This window comes from Budorcas taxicolor, chromosome 20, assembly GCF_023091745.1.
Source record: "Budorcas taxicolor isolate Tak-1 chromosome 20, Takin1.1, whole genome shotgun sequence".
Lineage (NCBI taxonomy): Eukaryota > Metazoa > Chordata > Mammalia > Artiodactyla > Bovidae > Budorcas > Budorcas taxicolor.
In genome coordinates, this window is record NC_068929.1 from 12,439,503 (window position 1) to 12,464,999 (window position 25,497).

Genomic DNA, 25,497 nt, shown 5'->3' on the forward strand with positions numbered 1-25,497 from the left:
GTGAAAACTTTGACCCATGAAAATCTGACAATTCCTGGCACTTCGTGTTCGCTCCAAACAAAGACCCTTTATAAGGCCAACAGTTGGCTCTGCTTGAGAGACTACTGCTGACCAGCACTGTATTCCGCTTTGTCTTTTTATTTCACACATTGAATGGTGGCCTCAGCATCCTTTGGCAAACTCTCCTGTTTCCTTGATAATTCTGTAAAGTAAAAGTGTTAGTCACTCAATCATCTCCAACTGTTTGCCACCCCATGAACTGTATAGCCCACAAGGTCCCTCTGTCCATGGATTTCTCCAGGCAAGAATACTAGAGTGGGTAGCCACTCCCTTTTCCAGGGGATCTTCCCAATCCAGGGATCAAATCCAGGTCTCCTGTATTTCAGGAGATTCTTTACCATCTGAGCCACCAGGGAACCTCTTCCCATTTAATAGTGGTGACAGTGATAAGTAATGATGATGAGGAGGAGGAGGATGTAAGCTCGACTTATTCTATCCCCTGTTCTGCGCTAAGGGCTTTATGTGCATTATCTCAGGAACTGAGGACTGCCAGTAATAGCTGACTACCAGCCCTTTTTAGATTTTCAGGAAGCTCTCAGACCTAAAGAAGTTATCAGCCCTGGCTTATTCAGTGCACCAGTCATTTGCTTTCAATCCCCTGCTCACCCTTCCCCTGTTCTGCTCAATATCATAGACTTCTACAGACCGAGTTTTCCAGGCTCTTCGATCTGCTGACTTAAAATTCAGTTCTGCTAATGGGAACCTGGAGTGAAAGATGAAAGGCAGGAAGAGAGGAAGGGAGGAAGGGAGGAAGGGAGAATGCAGGGGTATCTCTCCTCCAGCAATAGCTGTTTCCTTCCATTGCTCTAGCGCCTTTGAATGGGTTTTCCTTGGTGGTCATTACTCACATTATTCTGTTTGAAATACCTAGAGCACTTTCTGCTTTTCTGAATTTTTATTGATACAGTCAGAAAGAATTGGTGGTAAAAACTATACCAGGTAGATTTGAGAGGCTTGAGATTTAATGCCAAGTATAAACTACTTGTGACCCTGAAAAAAATTAGTTTGTTGTTGCAGGTTTGCTATCTGTGTAAGACAATAGCTCATCTTATTGTCCCCACTATCCCAGTGAACTAGAATCTTCCATAATGCTTGGCTTACAGAAATTGATTAAACTGATAAGAACAGATACTACACTTGATCTTAGCCACAAGGCCAAGAGGGGAACTCTCTGACACTGTTGGTGGGAATGCAAACTAGTACAGCCACTATGGAGAACAGTGTGGAGATTCCTTAAAAAATTGCAAATAGAACTGCCTTATGACCCAGCAATCCCACTGCTGGGCATACACACCGAGGAAACCAGAATTGAAAGAGACACATGTACCCCAATGTTCATCACAGCACTGTTTATAATAGCCAGGACATGGAAGCAACCTAGATGTCCATCAGCAGATGAATGGATAAGAAAGCTGTGGTACATATACACAATGGAGTATTACTCAGCCATTATAAAGAATACATTTGAATCAGTTCTAATGAGGTGGATGAAACTGGAGCCAATTATACAGAGTGAAGTAAGCCAGAAAGAAAAACACCAATATAGTATACTAACACATATATATGGAATTTAGAAAGATGGTAACAATAACCCTGTATGTGAGATAGCAAAAGAGACACAGATGTATAGAACAGTCTTTTGGACTCAGACGGAGAGGGAGAGGGTGGGATGATTTGGGACAATGGCATTGAAACATGGATAATATCATATAAGAAACGAATCGCCAGTCTAGGTTTGATGCAGGATACAGGATGCTTGGGGCTGGTGCACTGGGATGACCCAGAGGGATGGAATGGGGAGGGTGGTGGGAGGGGGGTTCAGGATTGGGAACACATGTACACCCGTGGCAGATTCATGTTGAAGTATGGCAAAACCAATACAATATTGTGAAGTAAAAAAATAAATAAATTAATTAATTAAAAAAAACCCCAGAAACTGGTTAAACATTTGTAAGAGACAGCTTTTCTCTTCTTCCGTATGACAGCACCATGAATAGATTTAATGGCCTTGATTACATCTAGAAATATAGCTATTCCCTTAATCAGGTAAAACCTATAAAATATCCTTTTCTGTGAACAGGGCAAGCTAGATCATTTGAGGGGCCCAGTGCAAAATGAAAAAGCAGGCTCTTGTTGAAAAAGGCGGGAAAAAAGTGCCATTAAAAGTATTCCAAATAAAGCTTTTCCTTTAAAAACACTTTGTTACTTATAAAATACAACAGAGGTGACAGTGGTGTATGAGGAACAATATAACTCACAAAGTACAAAAAATGTTTTTGATGTCATAACTTTATGTAAGACAATAAATATAATAATACTTTATCAATGTGGTATTTTAATCCTAATTTTGTGGCTTTCTTTTAGGAAAATTCACTTTAAATGTTCTTAAAATATATACCTTTACCAATTTTATTTTCAATTGATACAATCCAAAGAAACATTACTTGCCCTTGAAAAATGAAACGTTGCAAACAATTTTTGATAATTTTAAATTTTGACAAGAATCCTTCTGCTGATGCAATTGTTGAAGCTAATAAGAGTATTTTGTAGTCTATTTTATAGACAATATTTGGGATAAGTTTCTGATAAATTATTTTGAAATAAAAATTTTAGCACCTATAGAGCTAATGAGCTCCATGGAATATTTTTTTCTAAAAATATTTCATTCTTCATACAAAATATTTTTGTGTAAGTTGAAATTTAATTAAAAATGTAAATTTATACAATGGCATTTTAATATTTCCTCTGACATTTCTTATAACTTGTGGAGGTTGTACAAAGAAACCAAATGTGACTTCATAATTTGTATAAAATTTAAAGTGATTGCTTATGCATTCTATCCATGCATGCTCAACTATAAGAAAATAATTTTTAATTAGCCACCTCATTAATAATTTGTTCATCTGAAGCTTCATAGTAAGTACTATACCTTCCTATCAAATGTCTTGATCTTTAAATTTGTTTTCTAAGTCTGTGGTATGTGCTTTGCAATACTGAAGCTGTTTTCAAAACCTGAGATTCTTTTTTTTTTAGGGAACTAATTTATTTTGATTTTTCTGAAAATCAGGAACTATGAAAAACAAGTTGACTATCTGGCCATATCAAAAGCAAAATACAGGTAAAAATAACATTGAGAAATCATGTTTAACCATAAAGAAACATGTTTTAAAATATCAAATTTAACACTCCTTCTTCCGTAAAGCAAAACAAGTTTGCTAAACTACAACACTGAAGTGGAATTTAACTGACATAATTTTTTTAAATAGAAATTAAAAGGAGAAAAAGCGCTCCATTTCCACCCCGGAATCCTGTCATTTATAAAATAGCATGGAATATATAGTTGGTAAACCTGAAAATAAATGTTTCCATGAATGAATTCAGATTCTAACAGAACACAGTACCACCTCATATTTGCAGAAGAATAGCTTTTGTCACACTTAGGTCTTACCAAACACAAATAAATAAAAATGGGGATTAAAAACAAGATACTAAATCAACATCTTTCTGTAGAGTAGCAGCTGTCACAAAATAAAAGGAACCTAGTTCCGCAGAGTTGTGTGCATAGGGCCAATTTTATTCCTAGAGTCCCAGAGTCTTGTACTATCAAAATAAAAGTATATTTGTCTTGGAAAAAGTCTGATGAAGTCACCAAAATCTGATTATCCGTGTTCCCCCAATGATACTTAGAGTGCTCTCATCCTTTCAAGATAACTTCAACTTCTTAAGAGTTAACATTCGAGAAATATTTAAGTAAGTGCCAGCCTCTTCTGCATTAACAAGGCCCTTTCAGTTCTCTTTGTGTGGGTGTGTGTGGTCAGTAGCTTCCACTGTTCCTGAACCCAGGGGCTGCAATCTGCCGGGCTCCACTGTCCATGGAATTTTTGAGGCAAGAATACTGGAGTGGGTTGCCATTTCCTTCTCCGGGGAAAACCTGGGATTCTAAACACTTCAAAAGATTATAATGACTCCCTGATGTGCTTTCTTGCAGCGTTCATGTGTACAGTTTTATTTTGTAATAATTTACTGACAAAGCTTACTGCCTATGTGCTGGCAGTTCCTGTCCCAGCCTCAGGCCAGAGTTAATATTTGTGCAGATGCCCCAGTCAGGCTCTAAAGATGAAGGGGTGAGAGCCTCCCACCATGGGTCCCAGAGGTACCTGTGTGCAGAAACCTCCTTTGTCACGTGGCTGTGATCACTGCTGCCTTGGCTGCTGATTTTGCACTGAAGTTGCCATCATTGCTGCCAGTTTGGGCCTAGGTTCTGCCCTGGCAGACTTGTTTAGGAAAATATAATGTTTTTTTGCACCTAAGGTCTTGAAAACGTGAGCCAAAATACTGCAGAAGAGGAGCCCGGGATGCATAGCTTTATAAAATCACTTGCTAGCACTAGTAGGTGTAAAATCATGGGGTGGCAGACACAGAGCTCCTGGTGCCAATGGGAACCCTTAACATGGGGGACTCATGAGAATGCACACAATTGTTTCCAAGATATTCTAACAATATAATTAATGTTATAGGTGATTGCGAATCTTCCGGAAGTAATGATGCAGGAAGATTGGTGAGTTTGGAGCCAAATCTATCCAAAGGTGCATTTTTGGATGAAAACTAGAGAGAAGTACTTTTGTGTTGACTTAAATATGTCCTTCCTCCAGACTATGATATTTCTTTATCTTGAAATATTTGACCACTTTGAAAGAATGGGAGTTTATGTATGTGCATGTATGCCGTTCTAGTACTTCCTGAAGATTCTATAAGATTCATTCATCTTAGGTGTAAAACATGTTGCAGTACTTTCCACAGTGGCATATTAAAAACTCTTTTCATTATGTAGAATTTCAAATATATGCAAAACTAGAGAGAACAGTATAATGAACCCCTCTTATGCACCCACATCTAGCTTCAATAATTTCATGACTGACTTTTTTATCTGTACCTTCACACATTTTCCTCAATTCTAGATTATTCCCAGACATATCATTTTATCTACAAAAATTTCAATATGTACCTTTAAAGAATTAGGTACCATTATTTCTGGCTTCCCTGGTGGCTCAGAATCTCCCTGCAATGCAGGAGACCTGGGTTCGATCCCTGGGTTGGGAAGATCCCCTGGAGAAGGGAATGGCAACCCACTCCAGTATTCTTGCCTGGAGAATCCCATGGACAGAGGAGCCTGGTGGGCTACCATCCCTCGGGTCTCAAAGAGTCGGACATGACTGAGTGACTAACATTTTCACTTTCACCATTATTTCATCTCAAATTTAACAATAGTTATTAGCATTAAAATATAGTTATTATTTAAATTTGTCTCTCTTGTTTTATTGGGTGGTTTGGGGATGACAATTTTGAGAGGACTGCAGAAAGGGCATCTCAGAAACAAAGGGACAAGTGACCAGTGAGAGTATAGGTATGTTTGCAAGACTCATTTGCCCTTGGCTCTTCTCACATGAATCAGTTTTAAAACCAGGACTTGGACCAAAACAATTTATCCTGTGTGATGATTTGGAAGAATCAACCAGTATAATCTAATTGGAACATTTTTTTAGACAAGGTGAACATATTTCCTCTTATAGAACTGCATTATCTAGAGTTAGCAATTTTTTTTTTAAACCAAGGCTGTCTGTGAAAAAGGCAAAAGAGAGCCCTCTTTAAAGATCTTACCCTTTCACAAAAATCTCAGTTGCTCTTTTCACAAGCCTAAATGTGGAATTATGGCAAAAAATAAGTGGAAAATTACTCTCAATTGTTCTAAATGGTTATAAGGCACTGTCCATTATTTTACTTATGCTTTATTTTTGCTATATGACTTGTCAGGTTTGGGAGGGAATAAAATATGTTCTTGAAGTCTGTGGTAAGAGAAAGATTTTTTTTGATATTTTGATATTTAATCAAACTTAAGATGCCATTGACTGTACCATTATGTACCATTAAAAAGGCAGAAAAATCCTGTTGACTAAACTGTAACACAACATAAAATTCATTCCAATTCAGAGATGTTAAAATGTGAAAATGAATGTGCACTTTAGAACCTATGATATATGGCATTTATTTATGCCTTTTACAGAACTAGTTCTGTTCCTGATCCTTGACAAAGATTGTCTAAATTAATTATTACAAAAAACCTAGTCATATGGATATCCTTACCTTCATTTTAGAGATGAGGAAAGTAAAGCCCAAAGAAGCTAAAAACATCGGCTAACGGTCACAGAGTTAGCAATTGGAACAAGTTCATTGTACCTTCCTCTTCTCAGACTTCTGTTCTTGTTCTGCAACTCCAGTCAAGCTATGCCTTGATAAATTGTGGCCCTCTTGCGCATTTGCAGCATGTAGCCTCTTTTCACCTTGGGCACTTTTCATTTACGGCAGACTTAACAGACCTTCATATGAGGCAAAGCCTCATCCTGCCTGAACTCAGATGGGAAAGCCCAGTTAGAACCTCAGTTTTATCACCTGGGCAGAATGGTGGAGGCCAGAGGAAGCTGTAGCTGGTGGGTCTGTGCATCCTCAGGGCTTGAGAGCAGATTCACCAGACACTTGACCTGCAACAGGGTACCACCTCCAAGTGCCAGCTCTCACTCTCACAGTCGAGTTGCCAGGGTCCAGAGTGCTTGGGTGGTCTCTGGGGCTGAGGCTGAACTGCAAGGGCTAGAGAAGGACAACTCTCAAATTCTTTACTTAAGAGAGAACCAGGCAAAGTTAGACAGGCAACTGTGGGATGTAGGTTGGCCAGTCCTTTTCTTGCTACTTTTCTGCTTATGTTTCCTAAGCCCTCTCTTTTGTGTTTAAGCCCCATTCAGGTTTTGATTAACTTTGTGGCTATAAGGCAAGTAATTTAACCTCTGTTATCTTCAGTTAAGTATTTTAAAATAGAAATATCATACATTGGTTGTGAGGATTAAGATATACTTAACTGCCAAATTAGTCTCGATACACATGAGTTCGTCTTCTTACCATTCATTGTCACAGGCCATCTATTAAATGCCATTTGTACCATTATCTACCGTTCTCCCACCTTAACAAGATAGTAATGATAATAATTTATACATAGTTTCCTAAAAGTTGTTCTATCCTTACTCTATTATCTCAGCTGATTTTCCAACAATCCATTGAAGTGGCTAGCAAAATATTCTCTTTGAAAATTTCAGTTAAATCGTAACATTTAATAGTAACAGTAATAGTCAGTGGGCTTCCCTGGTGGCTCAGATGGTAAGGAATCTGCCTGCAATGCAGGAGACCAGGTTTGAGCCCTGGGTTAGGAAGATCCCCTGGAGAAGAGAATGGCAACCCACTCCAGTATTCTTGCCTGGAGAACTCCATGGACAGAGGAGCCAGGCAGGCTACGGTACACAGGGTCACAAAGAGTAGGACACAACTAAGCACCTAACAGAGATCATTCTGTCGTTTTTGAGATTGCATCCAAGTACTGCATTTCGGACTCTTTTGTTGACCATGATGGCTACTTCATTTCTTCTGAGGGATTTCTGCCCGCAGTAGTAGATATAATGGTCATCTGAGTTGAATTCACCCATTCCGGTCCATTTTAGTTTGCTGATTCCTAGAATGTTGATGTTCACTCCTGCCATCTCTTGTTTGACCACTTCCAATTTGTCTTGATTCATGGACCTGACATTCCAGGTTCCTATGCAATATTGCTCTTTACAGCATCGGACCTTGCTTCTATCACCAGTCACATCCACAGCTGGGTATTGTTTTTGCTTTGGCTCCATCCCTCTCATTCTTTCTGGAGTTATTTCTCCACTGATCTCCAGTAGCATATTGGGCATCTACTGACCTGGGGAGTTCCTCTTTCAGTATCCTATCATTTTGCCTTTTCATACTGTTCATGGGGTTCTCAAGGCAAGAATACTGAAGTGGTTTGCCATTCCGTTCTCCAGTGGACCACATTCTGTCAGAATATCAGTTATCCAAGTCTATGCCCCAACCAGTAACACTGAAGAAGCTGAAGTTGAACGGTTTTATGAAGACCTACAAGACCTTTTAGAACTAACACCCAAAAATGATGTCCTTTTCATTATAGGGGACTGGAATGCAAAAGTAGGAAGTCAAGAAACACCTGGAGTAACAGGCAAATTTGGCCTTGGAATGCGGAATGAAGCAGGGCAAAGACTAATAGAGTTTTGCCAAGAAAATGCACTGGTCATAGCAAACCTCCTCTTCCAACAACACAAAAGAAGACTCTACCCATGGACATCACCAGATGGTCAACACCGAAATCAGATTGATTATATTCTTTGCAGCCAGAGATGGAGAAACTCTAAACAGTCAGCAAAAACAAGACTGAGAACTGACTGTGGGTCAGATCATGAACTGCTTATTACCAAATTCATACTCAAATTGAAGAAAGTAGGGAAAACCACTACACCATTCAGGTATGACCTAAATCAAATCCCTTATGATTATACAGTGGAAGTGAGAAATAGATTTAAGGGACTAGATCTGATAGATAGAGTGCCTGAACTATGGAATGAGGTTTGTGACATTGTACAGGAGACAAGGATCAAGACCATTCCCATGGAAAAGAAATGCAAAAAAGCAAAATGGCTGTCTGAGGAGGCCTTACAAATAGCTGTGAAAAGAAGAGAGGCAAAAAGCAAAGGAGAAAAGGACAGATATAAGCATCTGAATGCAGAGTTCCAGAGAATAGCAAGGAGAGATAAGAAAGCCTTCTTCAGCGATCAGTGCAAAGAAATAGAGGAAAACAACAGAATGGGAAAGACTAGAGATCTCTTCAAGAAAATTAGAGATACCCAGGGAACATTTCATGCAAAGATGGGCTTGATAAAGGACAGAAATGGTCTGGACCTAACAGAAGCAGAAGATATTAAGAAGAGGTGGCAAGAATACACAGACGAACTGTACAAAAAAGATCTTCACGACCCAGATAATCACGATGGTGTGATCACTAATCTAGAGCCAGACATCCTGGAATGTGAAGTCAAGTGGGCCTTGGAAAGCATCGCTACGAACAAAGCTAGTGGAGGTGATGGAATCCCAGTTGAGCTATTTCAAATCTGAAAGATGATGCTGTGAAAGTGCTACACTCAGTATGCCAGCAAATTTGGAAAACTAAGCAGTGGCCACAGGACTGGAAAAGAGCAGTTTTCATTCCAATCCCAAAGAAAGGCAATGTCAAAGAATGCTCAAACTACTGCACAATTGTACTCATCTCACATGCTAGTAAAGTAATGCTCAAAATTCTCCAAGCCAGGCTTCAGGAATACGTGAACTGTGAACTTCCTGATGTTCAAGCTGGTTTTAGAAAAGGCAGAGGAACCAGAGATCAAATTGCCAACATCCTCTGGATCATGGAAAAACCAAGAGAGTTCCAGAAAAACATTTATTTCTGCTTTATTGACTATGCCAAAGCCTTTGACTGTGTGGATCACAATAAACTGTCGAAAATTTTGAAAGAGATGGGAATACCAGAACACCTGACCTGCCTCTTGAGAAATCTGTATGCAGGTCAAGAAGCAACAGTTAGAACTGGACATGCAACAACAGACTGGTTCCAAACAGGAAAAGGAGTACATCAAGGCTGTATATTGTCACCCTGCTTATTGAACTTCTATGCAGAGTACATCATGAGAAACGCTGGACTGGAAGAAGCACAAGCTGGAATGAAGGTTGCCGGGAGAAATATCAATAACGTCAGATATGCAGATGACACCACTCTTATGGCAGAAAGTGAAGAGGAACTAAAAAGCCTCTTGATGAAAGTGAAAGTGGAGAGTGAAAAGTTGGCTTAAAGCTCAACATTCAGAAAACGAAGATCATGGCATCTGGTCCCATCACTTCATGGGAAATAGATGGGGAAACAGTGGAAACAGTGTCAGACTTTATTTTTTTGGGCTCCAAAATCACTGCAGATGGTGACTGCAGCCATGAAATTAAAAGACACTTACTCCTTGGAAGAAAAATTATGACCAACCTAGATAGCATATTCAAAAGCAGAGACATTACTTTGCCTACTAAGGTCCGTCTAGTCAAGGCTATGGTCCAGTGGTCATGTATGGATGTGAAGAAGGCTGAGTGCCGAAGAATTGATGCTTTTGAACTGTGGTGCTGGAGAAGACTCTTGAGAGTCCCTTGGACTGCAAGGAGATCCAATCAGTCCATTCTGAAGGAGATCAGCCTTGGGACTTCTTTGGAAGGAATGATGCTAAAGCTGAAACTCCAGTACTTTGGCCACCTCATGCGAAGAGTTGACTCATTGGAAAAGACTCTGATGCTGGGAGGGATTGGCGGCAGGAGAAGAAGGGGACAACAGAGGATGAGATGGCTGGATGGCATCACTGACTCGATGGATGTGAGTTGAGTGGACTCTGGGAGTTGGTGATGGACAAGGAGGCCTGGCGTGCTGTGATTCATGGTGTTGCAAAGAGTCGGACACAACTGAGTGACTGAACTGAACTGAAGCACCTAACAATAGTAATAAAAATATTTTTTAAAGTTCTTTATTGCAGAGAGTAAAGAAAAACTTGATATATTGGTGGAAAGTCTAAACTCACCTAAATTTGCTTGTCTGAGCAGAGGAGAGATGTCAGTGAATAGATGATCGAAGATAGTTTGATTTATACCCTGAGTAATATTATACTAAAAATATAAGTGTCACTGAACTTGTAAATTATTGCTTGAGTAATATAAATAAAAACCTTTAGGGGTACACATTTGAATGCCAAATGGTTCTTGACTGTCCAAAAAGTGGTTCCCTTGGTGTTTAGATAGGATCTTTAGCTTGTAAGTCTTGGGTGTGTATCTTGCGTGCTCGGGCTCAGTTGTGTCCAACTCTTTGAGACCCTATTGACTGTCACCCATCAGGCTCTTCTGTCCATGGGATTTTTCAGGCAAGAGTACTAGAGTGGGTTGCCATATCCTCCTCCAGGGGATCTTCCCAACTCAGGAATCGAACCCGGGTCTCCTGCACTGCAAGTGGATTCTTTACTTGCTGCTCAGGGAAGCCCTGCTTATATGTCTGATATCCCTGATAGAGTTTCTGCCAAGAGGTATTATGTTTTCAGTAGTAACAGAATGCTAAAATACCTTCTAATAAAACAGTTCTTTAATGTTTTTAAAATGCTCTTGGCTATTTCTAAACAACTGAGGATACACTTTGGGGAAAAGCAAAGCATATCTAACACAGAATCTGGCTGAGAGCAGAACTCTGTGGAAATGAGGTACTCCACAGTGAAACACTTGTCTTTAAGGTGAGACTTCCCTTTGTTTGAGGGTGGACCACTTGGATGAATCGTTTTAGTAACGTATTTGTAAAGAAAATATTTAACCATTTTTCTCAAGGAAGCCCATAAAGCAGGGTTTGTTGCTGTTCTTCAGCTGCTAAGATGTGACCCCATCTCTTTGTGGGTCACTTTTTGTGACCCCATCCATGGACTGCAACCTGCCAAGCGCCCCTGTCCTCTACTATCTCCTGGAGTTTGCTCAAAATAAAGTATGGTAATAGCTCCAAATGCAAAAGCTTCAGAATAACATATTAAATGTTCTGTTTGATAATGTAAGTGTAGTATTTCAAAAAGCTAATGGAAAAAAAAAAATGCCTCTGTATCTGGATTTAGACTGTCCTTTGCCTGAAAATGATGTGTCCGTGGAGTTAGGTGTCTTTTTTCCCCCCAAGAAGTGTCCATAAAAATCCAGGAACCACAGCAGGAAGGTCATGCAGGCCTGAACTTCCTTTTACCTCAAGACCAAAGGCGTGGGGTCTGTAATACGGATACAGACAAGCTTGAAGCAGCAGTAGAAGGCTTGGGTGGTTGGTGTTCTACCCCAGAGTTAAGATGATGTAACCTTGATTTGGGGCAGTGTTTGAAGACTCACATGCTTGTCCTAGGTATCTTTGATATAAGGAAAGTATTACCATGAAGGAAATGGGTGCTCATGCACCCGACATCCAGGGATGGGAAAGGGAAGGGCCTTGGGCTGGGGAGCGGTTTTCCTTCTTCCTTGGGGGCAAAGAGGGAATTGAGCTTGGAGTCTGAAATGTGGAGGTATCTAAGGATTCCTGTGGGTAGAGTATACACAGCTGGCTCCTACCCCCATCAGGAAAGGACCTGTGGGAGCTAAGAGAAGATAGTGAACTTGTGTTTTGGCTGTGACTCTCAGAGTAACCATCTTTAGTCATGGTTAACCTTCCTGGTGTATTTCTGTTCTCCTAATCTTTCAATGAAGCCTTATTTAAAGATGCAGCTCCTTCTTAGATTGTCTTGGGGCATTGTAGAGGGCTCTGTGTCCATCGTGAGGTTGAGCAGTAACTGGGAAAGCAGAAACAGCCTGGGACAGCTGGTTAGGTGTGAGCAGGCACGCTGTGCCCAAAGTAGAGCCATTACCCAGAGAGGGCATCCAGCCTGGGGAGTCCCAGGGTTTGTGGAATCTGTCATCATTCTTAGAGATTTCACTGCTGCCCTTGAGAAGGAAGCCCAGTGAAAGATGAGACTTTCTGCTTTTACAGGGATGTGGGTCAGGGTTATTTGGATATGAAAAAGAAGGCTGACTCCTGAAAGGTGGAGAACCTAGAGGAATATTTGAGTTGTGCAGCCTTCGATAATCAACTCAGATACTCTAAGTCTTCCTAGCCCGCTGTGTGAGTTTAGCATCATCCTTCCTAGTGGTCCTTTAGCACCCTGGGTGCTATTATTTGTGCAAATAATAATAACTAACACTTCTTGAATGCTTACATTGTGCCAAACAGTGAGTGAAGTGCTTTACACAACTTTTTTCATTCAGGACTTTGTTATCCCCATTTTTCAGATGAGGAAACTGAAATTTCGAAGAGTTATGTGGATTTGCCTCACATCCCACAGCTAGGAATTCATGGAGTAGAATTTGAGCCTCAGTGGTCTGTCTCAGAATTCATGTATTCAGGAATTAGAATGTACTTATTTAATTTCTCGGTTCACTTAAAAGAATACTATCCATTTTCTTAGAATTGTATCTATTTTTTGCCTGTGTACCCCTATCTAGTGCTAGGTATATAAGAAATGTTTGGCAGATATTTATGGAAAGGTTGAATGGTTGACAGACCCTAAGGAGAAAAATTACGCACTGAAGCTCTTGGCATATAGTAATTACTTAATAAATGTTAGCAATTATTATAATTATGGGAAATAAAAATACACTTAAAAGAACAGTTGTGCATCATATACCTTATTTTTTTCAATTTTTTCTTTAATTGCACATTTCTATCCAATTTTAGAAAGTAGTGAACATTTAATTTATATGCAGTATTTTGAATATACAGGAGTTAAATATAACTTTTGATAGAGTTTTTCCCTTGAAATTTGAGCTGTGTTTTCTTAAAATGTGAATACAGTTGAGTAGAAAAGAGAGCTGCTGCAAGTTCAATTTAAACAATCTACAGCGTGAGAATATAGATGACATTAAATGTGAAAGCTTCTTATCATATGCTTCCAGCCATCACAGCCTGAGGACAAAAGCCAGCTGTCAGATTAGAAGAATATTGTGATTTTTGTATATACAAAACTCAAGTTTTCTCATTCTTTGGCTTCATAGTCAATCCATTCCCCTTATTCTTACTACAAAAGTATCTAAATTGATTTAAAATTTTGTAACTGGAATATTGTACTATGGTGCCAATTTACTTATGGCATTGAAATATCCTGATGTGGATATCTTTGAGGAGGTAGGTAGATTGAATGAATTATATTATTATTGTTGTTGTTTTTATTGTTATTTTTATCCTTTATCCATCTGTGGCAGAGCCTGCTTATTGCACATCACAATATCCATACTCTTTCCTCCAGAGTAATATAATCCTGTATTTATTTGGGGATAATACATCCAGCTACAGGACAGCCTCCCTTGCAACAAAGTGTGAATGTGATTATGGAATGAAATTCTGTTAGTGGTATATAAATGGAAAAACTGTGATTTATATCTGGAAAGTCTCCTTAAAAGGGAAAGAGTAGACTCTTTATTCTCTGAAACGTGAATATAGTGGTTGGAGCCCCAGCAACTAGTTTGAACCAGGAGGTGACCTGTTGATGGCAGCCAAGAATGGCAAAGCAACGGTGAAGAAAGATCTTGGCTCTCTAACACTTGGAGACTCCATACTGGACAGTTTCTGGCCATTATACAGAAGAGGTAGCTCAGATGGTAAAGAATCTGCAGAGACCTGGATTCGATCCCTGGTTAGAAAAGATCCCTGGAGAAATGGCAACCAGCTCCAGTATTCTTGCCTGGAAAATCCCATGGACAGTGAAGCCTGGCAGGCTACAATCAATAGGGATGCAAAGAGTTGGCCATGACTCAGCGTGCACACACACATACGAAAAAGGTACAAACATTCTTATTTCCACCATCGCTTTGGATTGCTCTGTTATATGCAGCCAAACCTATTCCTAATACATATTCTGGGGAAATGAGAGAAACTTTAAGAGAAGTTTTCTATATCAGTGTATTAAAGTACTTCATTGTAGGATGTTTTGTTTCTGTTCACCTCTAGCTTGTTAGTCCTATCTTCCTTCCTTCAACAGTCTTTTAGGCTTACCATTAAGATGTCAGCTGTTTTGAGGATTCTTATTATGCGTGTTTGTCGCTCAGTCATGTCTGATTCTTTGCGACCCCATGAACTGTCGCCTGCCAGGCTCCTCTGTCCATGGAATTCTCCAGGCAAGAATACTGGAGTGGGTAGCCATTCTCTTCTCCAGGGGAATCATCCTGATCCAGGAACTGAACCTGGATCTCTTACGTTGCAGGTGGATTCTTTACTATCTGAGCCACCGGGGAAGTCTTTATTGCTATTCCTCTATCTTCAATATCTGTATAAGGCTGTTATATTTTCCTAAGTTCTCATCTCTCTCTTCGCTAAAATCCCTGGGAGTTTCCAGCATAAAATTACAGTTACATCAGTGGACTTAGAGGTTTCTCACTAATTCAGAAGGTACAAACTGTGGAAACAATTGTTCTAAGTGATTTTTTGTAGAATTGATTTTTAGATACTATTCTGTGATGATAGATTAGCATACACTGTCTTGAACATAGGCAGTCTTGATTTCAACTGATAGTATTCAGTGAGAAGCAGTGAATAGAAAGAATTCCAAGCTTTGAATCCCAGTTCTGATACTTAATAGCTATAAGAATTTGGAAAAAACACCTAAATTTCATGAGCCTCAATTTCTTTGAATATAAAATAAATTGTGATAAATATTAAAAAGAGCTAATGCACATGTGAGAATAAACACGCTTTCGCTAACCTTACTTAACTTTGCAAATATATGGCAGTTTGGGTCAATGGAAAAAAGCATATACTTGCTAGCAGGGTAATTTTGGCCAAGTTAGTTAATGTTTTTGAGTCCCTTCTTGTCTGCAAAATGAGAAAAATAATAATATTGCCTTGCAGGGCTGTTGTGAGTGTTAAATGTAATAATGTATGTGAAGATTATAAGATAGTACCTGGTGCTCCACTCCCTCAAATGATAGATAATAGTATTCTTGTGGTTGTTAACTCTCTTTTTTATTTTCTTGGCGATTAATGGTGAAGTATGGCTTATTGACTCTTAAAGTAGGTAAGTAGCTGGGTTGTTGAATCATACTATAAATAGAGTATCTGTTAATAGCTTTACGTCTGCCTAAAGATACATATTAGGTAGAATACTGTAGCCTCAGTCAATATTTTTATTGATGCTCTGCATGAAGGTAAAGTTTGATGATAACACAAATTTGAGATGGATGGAACCATGAACATGATATAATGAAAAGGACACAAGTATTGATGACTGAAGACTTGGCCTTGAGTCCCAAAATTCAGTCATGTGATGACTCAGTTTCCTCATCTGCAAAATTATAACACTAGCAAGAATAGGGGGAGAAGACAATGGCAACCCACTCCAGTACTCTTGCCTGGAAAATCCCAAGGATGAAGGAGCCTGGTAGGCTGCAGTCCATGGGGTCACTAAGAGTCGGGCACGACTGGGCGACTTTACTTTCACTTTTCACTTTAATGCATTGGAGAAGGAAATGGCAACCCACTCCAGTGTTCTTGCCTGGAGAATCCCAGGGACGGGGGAGCCTGGTGGGCTGCCGTCTATGGGGTCGCACAGAGTCGGACATGACTGAAGCAACTTAGCAGCAGCAGCAGCAAGAATAGGAGGCAGATGCATTTTATGAGCATCTATTCTTAAAGATATCACATAATATGATTGATATAATATGATATCTTAAAGATCTCAGATAATTCATGACTTAACTCTTAAAAATGATAATGGGTATGCTTGTTACCATCTAAACTAGTCCCAGTAAGTGACAATAGTATAAGCATAGTTCACCAGCTTCAAAATTATATAATTACTGACAATTTCTTAAAAATCAGTGAACTTGAATGCTTCAAATTTTACACACAAAATGTGCCTTTACTTATATTTCAAATTCAGGTACTTAAGGTTTGTATAAAATGAAAGCAAGTGAATTAATCTGGTCTGCTACCCAAGAGAAAGCTTCATTTTAGAGATTTTGAGGCCAGCTTGAGTCATTGGGAAGACTTGAGATGAGCAAGTTGACCAAAACTTGATGATTGCTCTTAAAAAGATCAGCTTATAAGAGCATTGAAAATAAAAATCTTTCATCTTTTATCCCCATCTCTGAGACAAAAATATCTTACTGGTGTCAGGGAGAAAGGACTGGAGCTAACTAGGTAAGTTAGATTTATGTATAAAGATGGATAAAACTGGACTTTGTAGAGGTACTGAATACTTGTTAGTCTCCTGTTTGTCATCCAGACTATAAGAAGGTTCTGAACACAGGTATCTAAGGTATCTACCAACACTGGCTATATTGGATGCCTTCTTTCAGCCTCTCCTGATCCCCAAAGCTTGGGTTTTTATGGCTTTGCCATAGCTACTGTTGTAAAGGGCTATGTGGAGGAGGGTCATGAATTTATGATACTTGAGACTGATGCCTCAAGTCTCTGGCCCCTCTTAGCAATTCCAGATTTGTATGAAGTATGATGGATTTTCCCTAGCGGTTGCTGAAGAGGCCACAGTCTGGGTGTTTAGGGGTATTAAATCCTCATAGAACAAACTGTGACCAGTGAGGAACAGAAATCAGGATGGAGCTAGCAGACAAATTCCCTCTCCATTTTTTCCTACAAGAGACTGTTCCAAGTCATGGTTTTCCCTGATTATCTGTCCAGACATGTCCTGCATGGCTCAGAAGGGAACACCAGTAAGGCGATTGTTTGTTATAGACTAGTAGCCAATGAGGTCAGTGCATTACCTTGTATTTCCTTCCATCTTCTGACTATCTATCTTCTTCCGTTTATCTTTTCCTTCATTTTTGCTGCCCTGGGATTGCACCTGCTGATAAGCTCTGGATTCAGATTCATTTTTTTCCCCTGGAGAATTCAGACTAACTCACTATCAGCAGTGAATTGAGCTAGGTACTGAAGTCCCTGCTTTCTAAGAGCTTACAGTTTAGGCCAAAAGACAGGTATGTGAAGCATAACCCATAATACAAGGTTATGCATGAGGACAACTCACAGTCTCACCTCTGAAGTCTTCCAAAATGTGGGTAGTTGTCTCTAGTTCTGGGTATTATTTTAATGTGTGTGATAATTGAAACATCTTGATTTGCTTATAACATTGCATATAGTCCTCTGAGATGTATTCAAGCTCCTCACTTTATTTTAGAGGCCAGCATTTCCCTTGGCATTTCAATAAGATATTTTGAATGTGTTCTTGTTGCTGCAGATATTTTGCTTTGGAACATACATCATTTTTTCATAATAGTAGCAGTTTATTATGCTTTTCTTTCCTAAAATCAAATTACTCTCAGATTTTTTTTGTTGCTTTCTCTCTTGAGCCAGATCATTGAAAGCAATGATGTTGTTTATCTGTAGATGCTGTCTAGACTAATTTTTTCCTGTTTAAAAAAATTAAGTTATCAGACTTTTCAGCCTAGCTAGCTACCTGTATGGTACTATAGCATAAATGAGTGCTTTGGACTTAGATTTTAATATTTCTGAACACTACTATTTCTAAGGGGAGTCAAAATTGTGACTGAATTTGAAATGTGCTAGAAATTTGCTTTAGTGCCAGAGATTTCTTTTGACCTAAGATGGAATATAAAGCTTATTGTGGCGGCAATCTCTTTGTTTTGGGAAGATTACTTTGGTAAGTTGTTTTATTCATGTGGATATAAATTAAGTATATAGGTTAAATATTGCTGCTTAACAAATTCTCTCCAAACGTGCAACAATAATGCTAATTTGTTGCATTTGTCTTGACATTTTTGAGGGCGAGGAATATCAGAGCAGCTGGGCTGGGGGCTCTGGCTTGGAGTCTCTCTTGAGCTTGCAGTTAAGATGCTGGCCAGGGCTCTGTCTTCAGAACGCAAGACTTGGGCTGGAAGAGCCACTTGCAGGGTGTTTCACTCATATGGCCAGCAAGTAAGTTAATTCTGACTGTCAGCAGGAGACCTGAGTTCTTCACCACTTGAATATTTCCATAGGCTGCTTTGATATCCCCAAGGCAAGGTAGCTGATTTCCCCAGAGTGGGTAACCCAAGAGAAAACCAGGAGGAAGCGGCAGTGTGTTTTGTTTTTGTTTTGACATAGCCTTGAAAGTCACACACTGTCGCTTCCAGTGTATTCTCGGATACACAGACCAACGCTGATATGTTGTGGGAGGAGCCACACAAAGACTTGAATCATAGGATAAGAAAATCATAAGGGAGTCATCTTAGAGACTGACTGCCAATTTAATAGTGCTGGTGTGTGTGTGTGTGTGTGTGTTTTGGGTGCACTAGGTCTTAGTTGAGGGATCTTCATTGCAGTGTGTGGGATCTAGTTCCCTGACCAGGAATCTAACCCAGCCCCCCTGTATTGCGAGCACAGAGTCTTAGCTACTGGACCACCAGGAAAGTCCCTGTTTATTGTTCTTAAAAGCTTCTTCTTCTTTTTTTTTTTTTTACTGTGGAGTAATCCAAATGCAAATATATCAGACTAAAATAAGGGATGAAAGTGAAAGCTGCTCAGTCGTATCCTGACTCTTTGTGACCCCGTGGACTGTAGCCCGGTAGGCTCCTCTGTCTAGGGACTTCCCACACAAGAATACTGGAGTGGTTGCTATCTCCACGGGATCTTCCTGGCCCAGGGACTGAACCTGGGTTTCCCGCATTGCAGGCAGACTCTTTACTGTCTGAGCCACCAGGGAAGCCAAAATAAGGGATAGTTTGTTTAATAATAATGTTCTAAAAGTCTGACTTGACTGGGGATCTGCATGCAACTCTCTGTAGAGATTAATTTGATTTTAATTGACTCTTCTGTCTCCTTTACTGGAGAATCCACAAGAGGAAGTGAGGACCACTTGAAGGTGGGGTAAAACTTTGTGTTCTTTTCAGCTGAAATCTTAGTAACTCAAGGTTCCTGTAACTTACCCTCCTGGCAAAGTTCCCCACAGAAATTTTTGTGCTTATCCCAGAGGGGCCTGGCATCCATGTGCCCACAGGTCAACCCACCAGGAACATCCTAGGACATTGCTTTGTGCTTCCTTTTCCCTACCATCTTCAGATAAGAATCCCTATCTCCGTCTCTACTTTGTAATTCTAATCCCAGGGCACAGGAGGGAAAACAGCCCTTTCCTCAACTTTCAGATCCCAGTGCCTTTCTAGGGCCCTGAATGAAGCTGCACTGCCTGTGCCTGGGCCAGCATGAAGTTTTTCAGGAAAAGAGGCCCCTTTTGCCTCTGAGTAACTCTCCACCAAGAACAGAAAAAAAGACCAGCATTTTTGGTTTTGGGGACTTTCATGCATTGGAGAAGGAAATGGCAACCCACTCCAGCGTTCTTGCCTGGAGAATCCCAGGGACAGGGGAGCCTAGTGGGCTGCCGTCTATGGGATCGCACAGAGTCGGACACGACTGAAGCGGCTTAGCAGCATCTTGAATGTAACTGACTTACCTTTCACCTTAACTTATATTTACAGGCTGCTACTTTCTCCCATATATTTACAGTCTGCTGGTTTCTTCTCATCCTGCCAATGTCTTTCAAAACAATCAGCTGTCAGAGCTAACAAAATCTGTCAACACATGATGTGTGGCCTAGCACAGGGTTTTGATAACAACTGATTTCGAGCATTAAAAATTCAAGCTGTCCTCTTCTGTTTAAGCATTAAACAAGTGCTAATCATCTGCCCTAAGGTTGGTTGATTTTTGCCAGATCTTTGGCATGTTAAGCACTCTTATGATATCCCACACATGGCGTCATTTACAATGGTCTCTTGCATACTGTCTAGATATTTTACGTGGAAGTGCTCAATAAGCTGAGCCACATGGCTTGGCTCCATCCATCAAGTCTCCTGAGCCAGAGCCCTGGGAATCCCTTGTTGGCTATTTCTCCATTATGGCGCACATTGCACATGTCTCTTGGGGATTCTGGCTCCTAAGCCTCTTCCACATCTATCACTTCCTCCTTTATTTCTACTGCCAATGGCTTGGGTCAGGCCCTCATTAAGACTTGCGTGGATCACTCTTTCTGTTTTAATTCACCCTCCTCACTTCTGCTCCTGGAATAATCTTTCTAACAGTGAATGAAATCACATATTTCTCCTACCTAATGTCCCTCCATGAGTCTCCCCAAGGATACTGGATCAAATTCAAGTTGTAGGTCAGTCCACAGATTTTTGCCTACCTCTCCAACCTTATTGGGAGAAGGCAACAGCACCCCACTCCAGTACTCTTGCCTGGAAAATCCCATGGATGGAGGAGCCTGGTGGGCTGCCGTCTATGGGGTCGCACAGAGTTGGACATGACTGAAGCGACTTAGCAGCAGCAGCCAACCTTATTTCCCCGTCCTTTCTTCTGTGCTTGTTTTCAGCTATGCAATTTGCAATTATCTTAAATTGATACCATTAATGTCCTAAAGTTTTGCAAATATTATTCCTTCTACCCATGTGCATATCCTACTCATTTTCAAGATCTAGATTAGGTGTCATTTCCTGTTAGACACCTTTTTATTCTGGGTTAGATGCACCTTCCATGTTCCATAGTGTCTTCTAACATGTCTCTCTTCATGAGAGATAAAGCAAGCATTGTACTTTAAGTGATGGGCTCTGGAGCTAGAGTACATGGGTTTAACCACAGTTCTTTTATTACTAGTTGTGTGACCTCTGGCATGTTTCTTAGCCTTTTTTCATGCTACAGTTCCCCTGATGGTAAATGATATTAGTACTTTTCTCGAGTGGTTGTCTTGGGCTTTATATTGAGTTGATATATAAGGAGTACTTAGAATAATGTCTAGCTCAGAGCCTAGACTCTCTGTATGTGAGCTGCTCACAATAATTTATTTTCAGTTTGTTGTTTCAAAATTTTCTATGCTTTTAAAGGGATGGAGTTTGTTTTCTCGGCATCTATCACAAAGAACACATTTCTGTGAATCCATAGTAAACTATAAGTACCATATGTAAGGTATTATACTCTATGGTACTTTCCTATTTCCTAGTACTTTGACATGTTTAATTCACACAGGAACAAGCTAGCCGTGTACATATCAGGACTTTAAAAAGTCATAGTAAGTGACAGCATATACTTATATGATATTACATTTTTCATTTCTAAAATAAGACTTCTAAACTCAGAGAAGGATAATCTAAGTTTGCTGGAATTTTATCTCTTGGGTGATTTGTATTACAAAATCAGCCCTATTCTTTCTTGTTGGTATGAGACATCTTTCATTATGTTGTACGCCACTATCTTCAGATTACCAGAGAATCCACATATTGATCATGTTGTTGAGTTAGTCAGAAGTTGTCTTTCCCATCATCTTTGACTCTCACATATTTTTGTATTTTAAGTAATGTTTTAAAATCACTTCATGTGTCCAATAGACTAATAACAATAGAATTTTGCCATCTGCATTACATATCTCTGACAACAAATTGTTAAATAGCATGAGATTTCATTTTAGCAGCAACGTCCTCTGGTAAATAAACAAGACATTTGCCATCCTCCATCTCTAGATTAATATGTTTTTATTTAATAAGTATACAATCGTTTTGAAACTAACTGCATTGTTTAGCAGTCAATAATCTTCTGGATGTTTATATTAGAACAAAATTTGACTATGAATGATAGAAACCTGAAATAACAGTGGCTTAAACAAGCTGGAAATTCCTCTCTCGTGTAAATACAGGCGGTCCCAGGCTGGATGGCAGTTCAGTCATCAGAGACCAAAGCTTTTTTATTTTTCCGCTCTACCATCTTTAATATATAGGTTTCTGCTCCTAGTTTAAGATGGCTGCTTCAGCTCTAGTCATTGCTTCCCGAAGTCAGCCAGCAGGAAAGAGGAGAAAGGAAAAGAGCACTCTTGTTTTTTAAGGATACTTCCTGGAAGTTGCATGTCCCTTACAATTCAGCACAAGTTGGTCACTTAGGCACCTAGGCAAAGGAAGATTTGGAAATGTACTCTTTATCCTGGGTGACAATGACTTTAGCTAAAACTGAGGGTTCCATTTCTGAGAAGATGGGGGTAAATGCATAGTAGAGGACTAGTGCTGAGTGCTACATTTTGTCTTTCATTTAACTGTCTCAGGTTATTGGGGTTCAAGACTTTAAAAAGTTGATCAACTGGCCCTGTTAATGTCAAAATTATGCATTGAAATAATTTTGACCATTAATGTGTTAGCTAGTATGACACACTAAAAAATTAAAAATAGAAGCTATTTTTATAAGTTGTTGACTTTATGAATTGATTCCAAGTTAAAAAATATATTAGTAGTATTGTATGTAACTTTCTCATAAAGGAGCAATACAAAATATAAAGTGGACTATTACACCAAAGGCCTGGATAACAAAAGGAAAAATAGGCAAATTGAATGTTATCAAGATTAATAACTTTTGTGTATCAAAGGACACTATCAACAAAGTGAAGAGGCAATCCATGGAATAGGAGAACTATCTGAGAGAGGATTAATATTCAGAACATACAAAGAATTTCTACAACTTAACACCAACAATTTAAAAATGGGCAAAGGACCTGAATAGACATTTCTCTAAATAAAACATACAAATGGCTAATAAGCACATGAAGAGATCCTCACTATCACAAATCATTAAGGAAGTGAAAATAAAAATACTTCATATCCATTAGGAGAGCTATTATATGTAAAAATCAAATAATAAAGGTTGATGAGGATGTGGAGAAATTGGAACCCTTATGCAGTGCTGGTGGCAATATAAAATGAAACAGCTGTGTGGAAAATGGTATGGTGGTCCCTCAAAAAATTAAAAATGGAACTATCATGTGACCTAGCAATTCACTTCTGGGTATACTCCTAATGTGGGATATTTGTGTATGTTCAGAGTGGCATTATTCTCAAGAGTCAAAAGTTGGAAGGACCCCAAGTGATCATTAGTGGATGAATGGATAAATAAAATGTATTATACACATACAATGGAATACTGCTTAGTTGCTCAGTGTGTCTGACTCTTTGCTACCGTTTGGACTGTAGCCCACCAGGCTACTCTGTCCATGGGATTTTTTTTTTTTTTTTTAGGCAAGAATACTGGACAATTTCCTTCTCCAGGGGATCTTCCTGACCTAGGGATCGAACCCACATCTCCTTATCTCGTGCATTTCAGGCAGATTCTTTACTTGCTGAACCATCAAATATTATTCAGCCTTAAAAATAATGGAAATTCTGACATATGTTACATTGGATGAATCTTGAAAACATTATGCTAAGCGAAATACTTCTGTTACAAAAAGACAAATGTTGCTGGATTCCGCTTATATGAAGTACCCAGAGGAGCGAAATTCATGGAGACAGAAGGCAGAATGGTTATTGCCAGAGGCTGGAGAAGGGGGACATGTGAAACTATTATTTAATGTTTATGGAGTTTTAGTTTGAGAAGATGAAAAAGTTCTAAAGATGGATGGTGGTGATGGTTCCATAACTATGTGAATATACTTAATGTGCCTGTACACTTAAAACTGAGCAAAATGATGTTTTATGTTATATATATTTTTACCACACTAAAAATTTTTTTAAAATGTGTTTTTTATACCCACGTGCATTTATGTAATCAGACTTGAAACTGACTCCAGTTTTTTCCAAACATCTTAATCTTATTTTGAGATTCTATTAAAATGTTTCAAAACATATACAAAGAGAGAACAATACACAAGGAACCCCCTAGTTCCCTTAAAGTAAGGCCCAGTTTAACACCTCAATATATAGTAAAACATTTTTCTGAATAATTAGGTCATTGCCCCATTTATGTACTCTCTCTACCACAGTGATCTGAAAGCCAACTATAAATTTTTCATCATTTTCAACTTTACTTTATAGAGATATAGGTGTCCCAAGCAAAGCCTTAGAAACCCTGCTGTATTGCAGACCCTGAAAGAAAGAGCAGCATTGTGTAGACCAGATACCCTTTCTGTAAAGAGCCATAGCAAGTGTTTTAGGCTTTGTGGGTCACATTATGCCTGTTGAATATTCTTTTTTTCCTTTTAAATATCCCCATAAAAATGTAATAATCTTTCTTAACTTGTAGGGGGGTCAAACAAAAGAGGGATGCTTCCAGATTTGGCCCAAGGGCTGTAATTTATTGACCCTAGATAGAACTTGGAAGCCCTTCGACCAGCAGAATGGCAGGTGTGGGCATCGAATAATGATTAAGTGGATCTTTCAGATGGCAAACAACTTCTATCTGGGCCTAACTTAAATTGGATGGTTTTGAGTCTGATTATATAAATGCATGCATATAAAAACGAGAGACAGAATAGCCTCAGTTCCAATCTCAGTATATACAGGAAACCCCCTTTTCTTGAGAAAACTTAAGTGATGTTACTTGTAACCAGAAGAATCTAAATTACTCTCATCTCCTGCAAATGTAAATTGGTAAAACACTTTGGAAGAGAGTCTGTTAATATCTAGAAAGTTGAATATGGGCATATCAATTACCCAGCATTTCCACTGTTAGGTTTTTTAACTAGAAAAATTCTTGTACATTTGTACGAGAAGATGTATGTACAAGAATGTTCACAGCGGGCATCATGTGTTCACAGTGGACTCTGTTAATCTGTTCACGGGGTTCTCACAGCAAGAATACTGAAGTGGTTTGCCGTTCCATTCTCCAGTGAACCATGTTTTGTCAGAGTCTGGACCGTGTTTTGCTATGAGTTTGAGTAAACTATGGGAGATAGTGGACAGGGAAGCCTGGTGTGCTGCAGTCCGTGGAGTAGCCAAGAGTCGGACATGACTGAGCGGCTGAACAGCACCTGTTAACCTGGTCAGATCCCAGCTCTGGCACTAAATAGGTATGTGACCTCAGTCAGCTACTTATTTCTCTGTGCCCCATTTTTCTCATCTGTAGGAAGGAAAAATTACTTAATCCTCACAAGGTTGTCATCCCTATTAAATAATTTATGTGAGATGAAGGCACATAGTAAATGC

The 25,497-nt window shown here is 39.3% G+C and overlaps 1 non-coding gene across 1 annotated transcript; it reads right to left on the minus strand.

The window, feature by feature from the left end:
• Positions 1-1,033: 1,033 nt before the first annotated feature.
• On the minus strand, positions 1,034-1,227 carry LOC128066276 (U2 spliceosomal RNA). The gene has a single exon (XR_008201185.1). It is a non-coding gene; the product is annotated as a U2 spliceosomal RNA (small nuclear RNA).
• Positions 1,228-25,497: the final 24,270 nt, after the last annotated feature.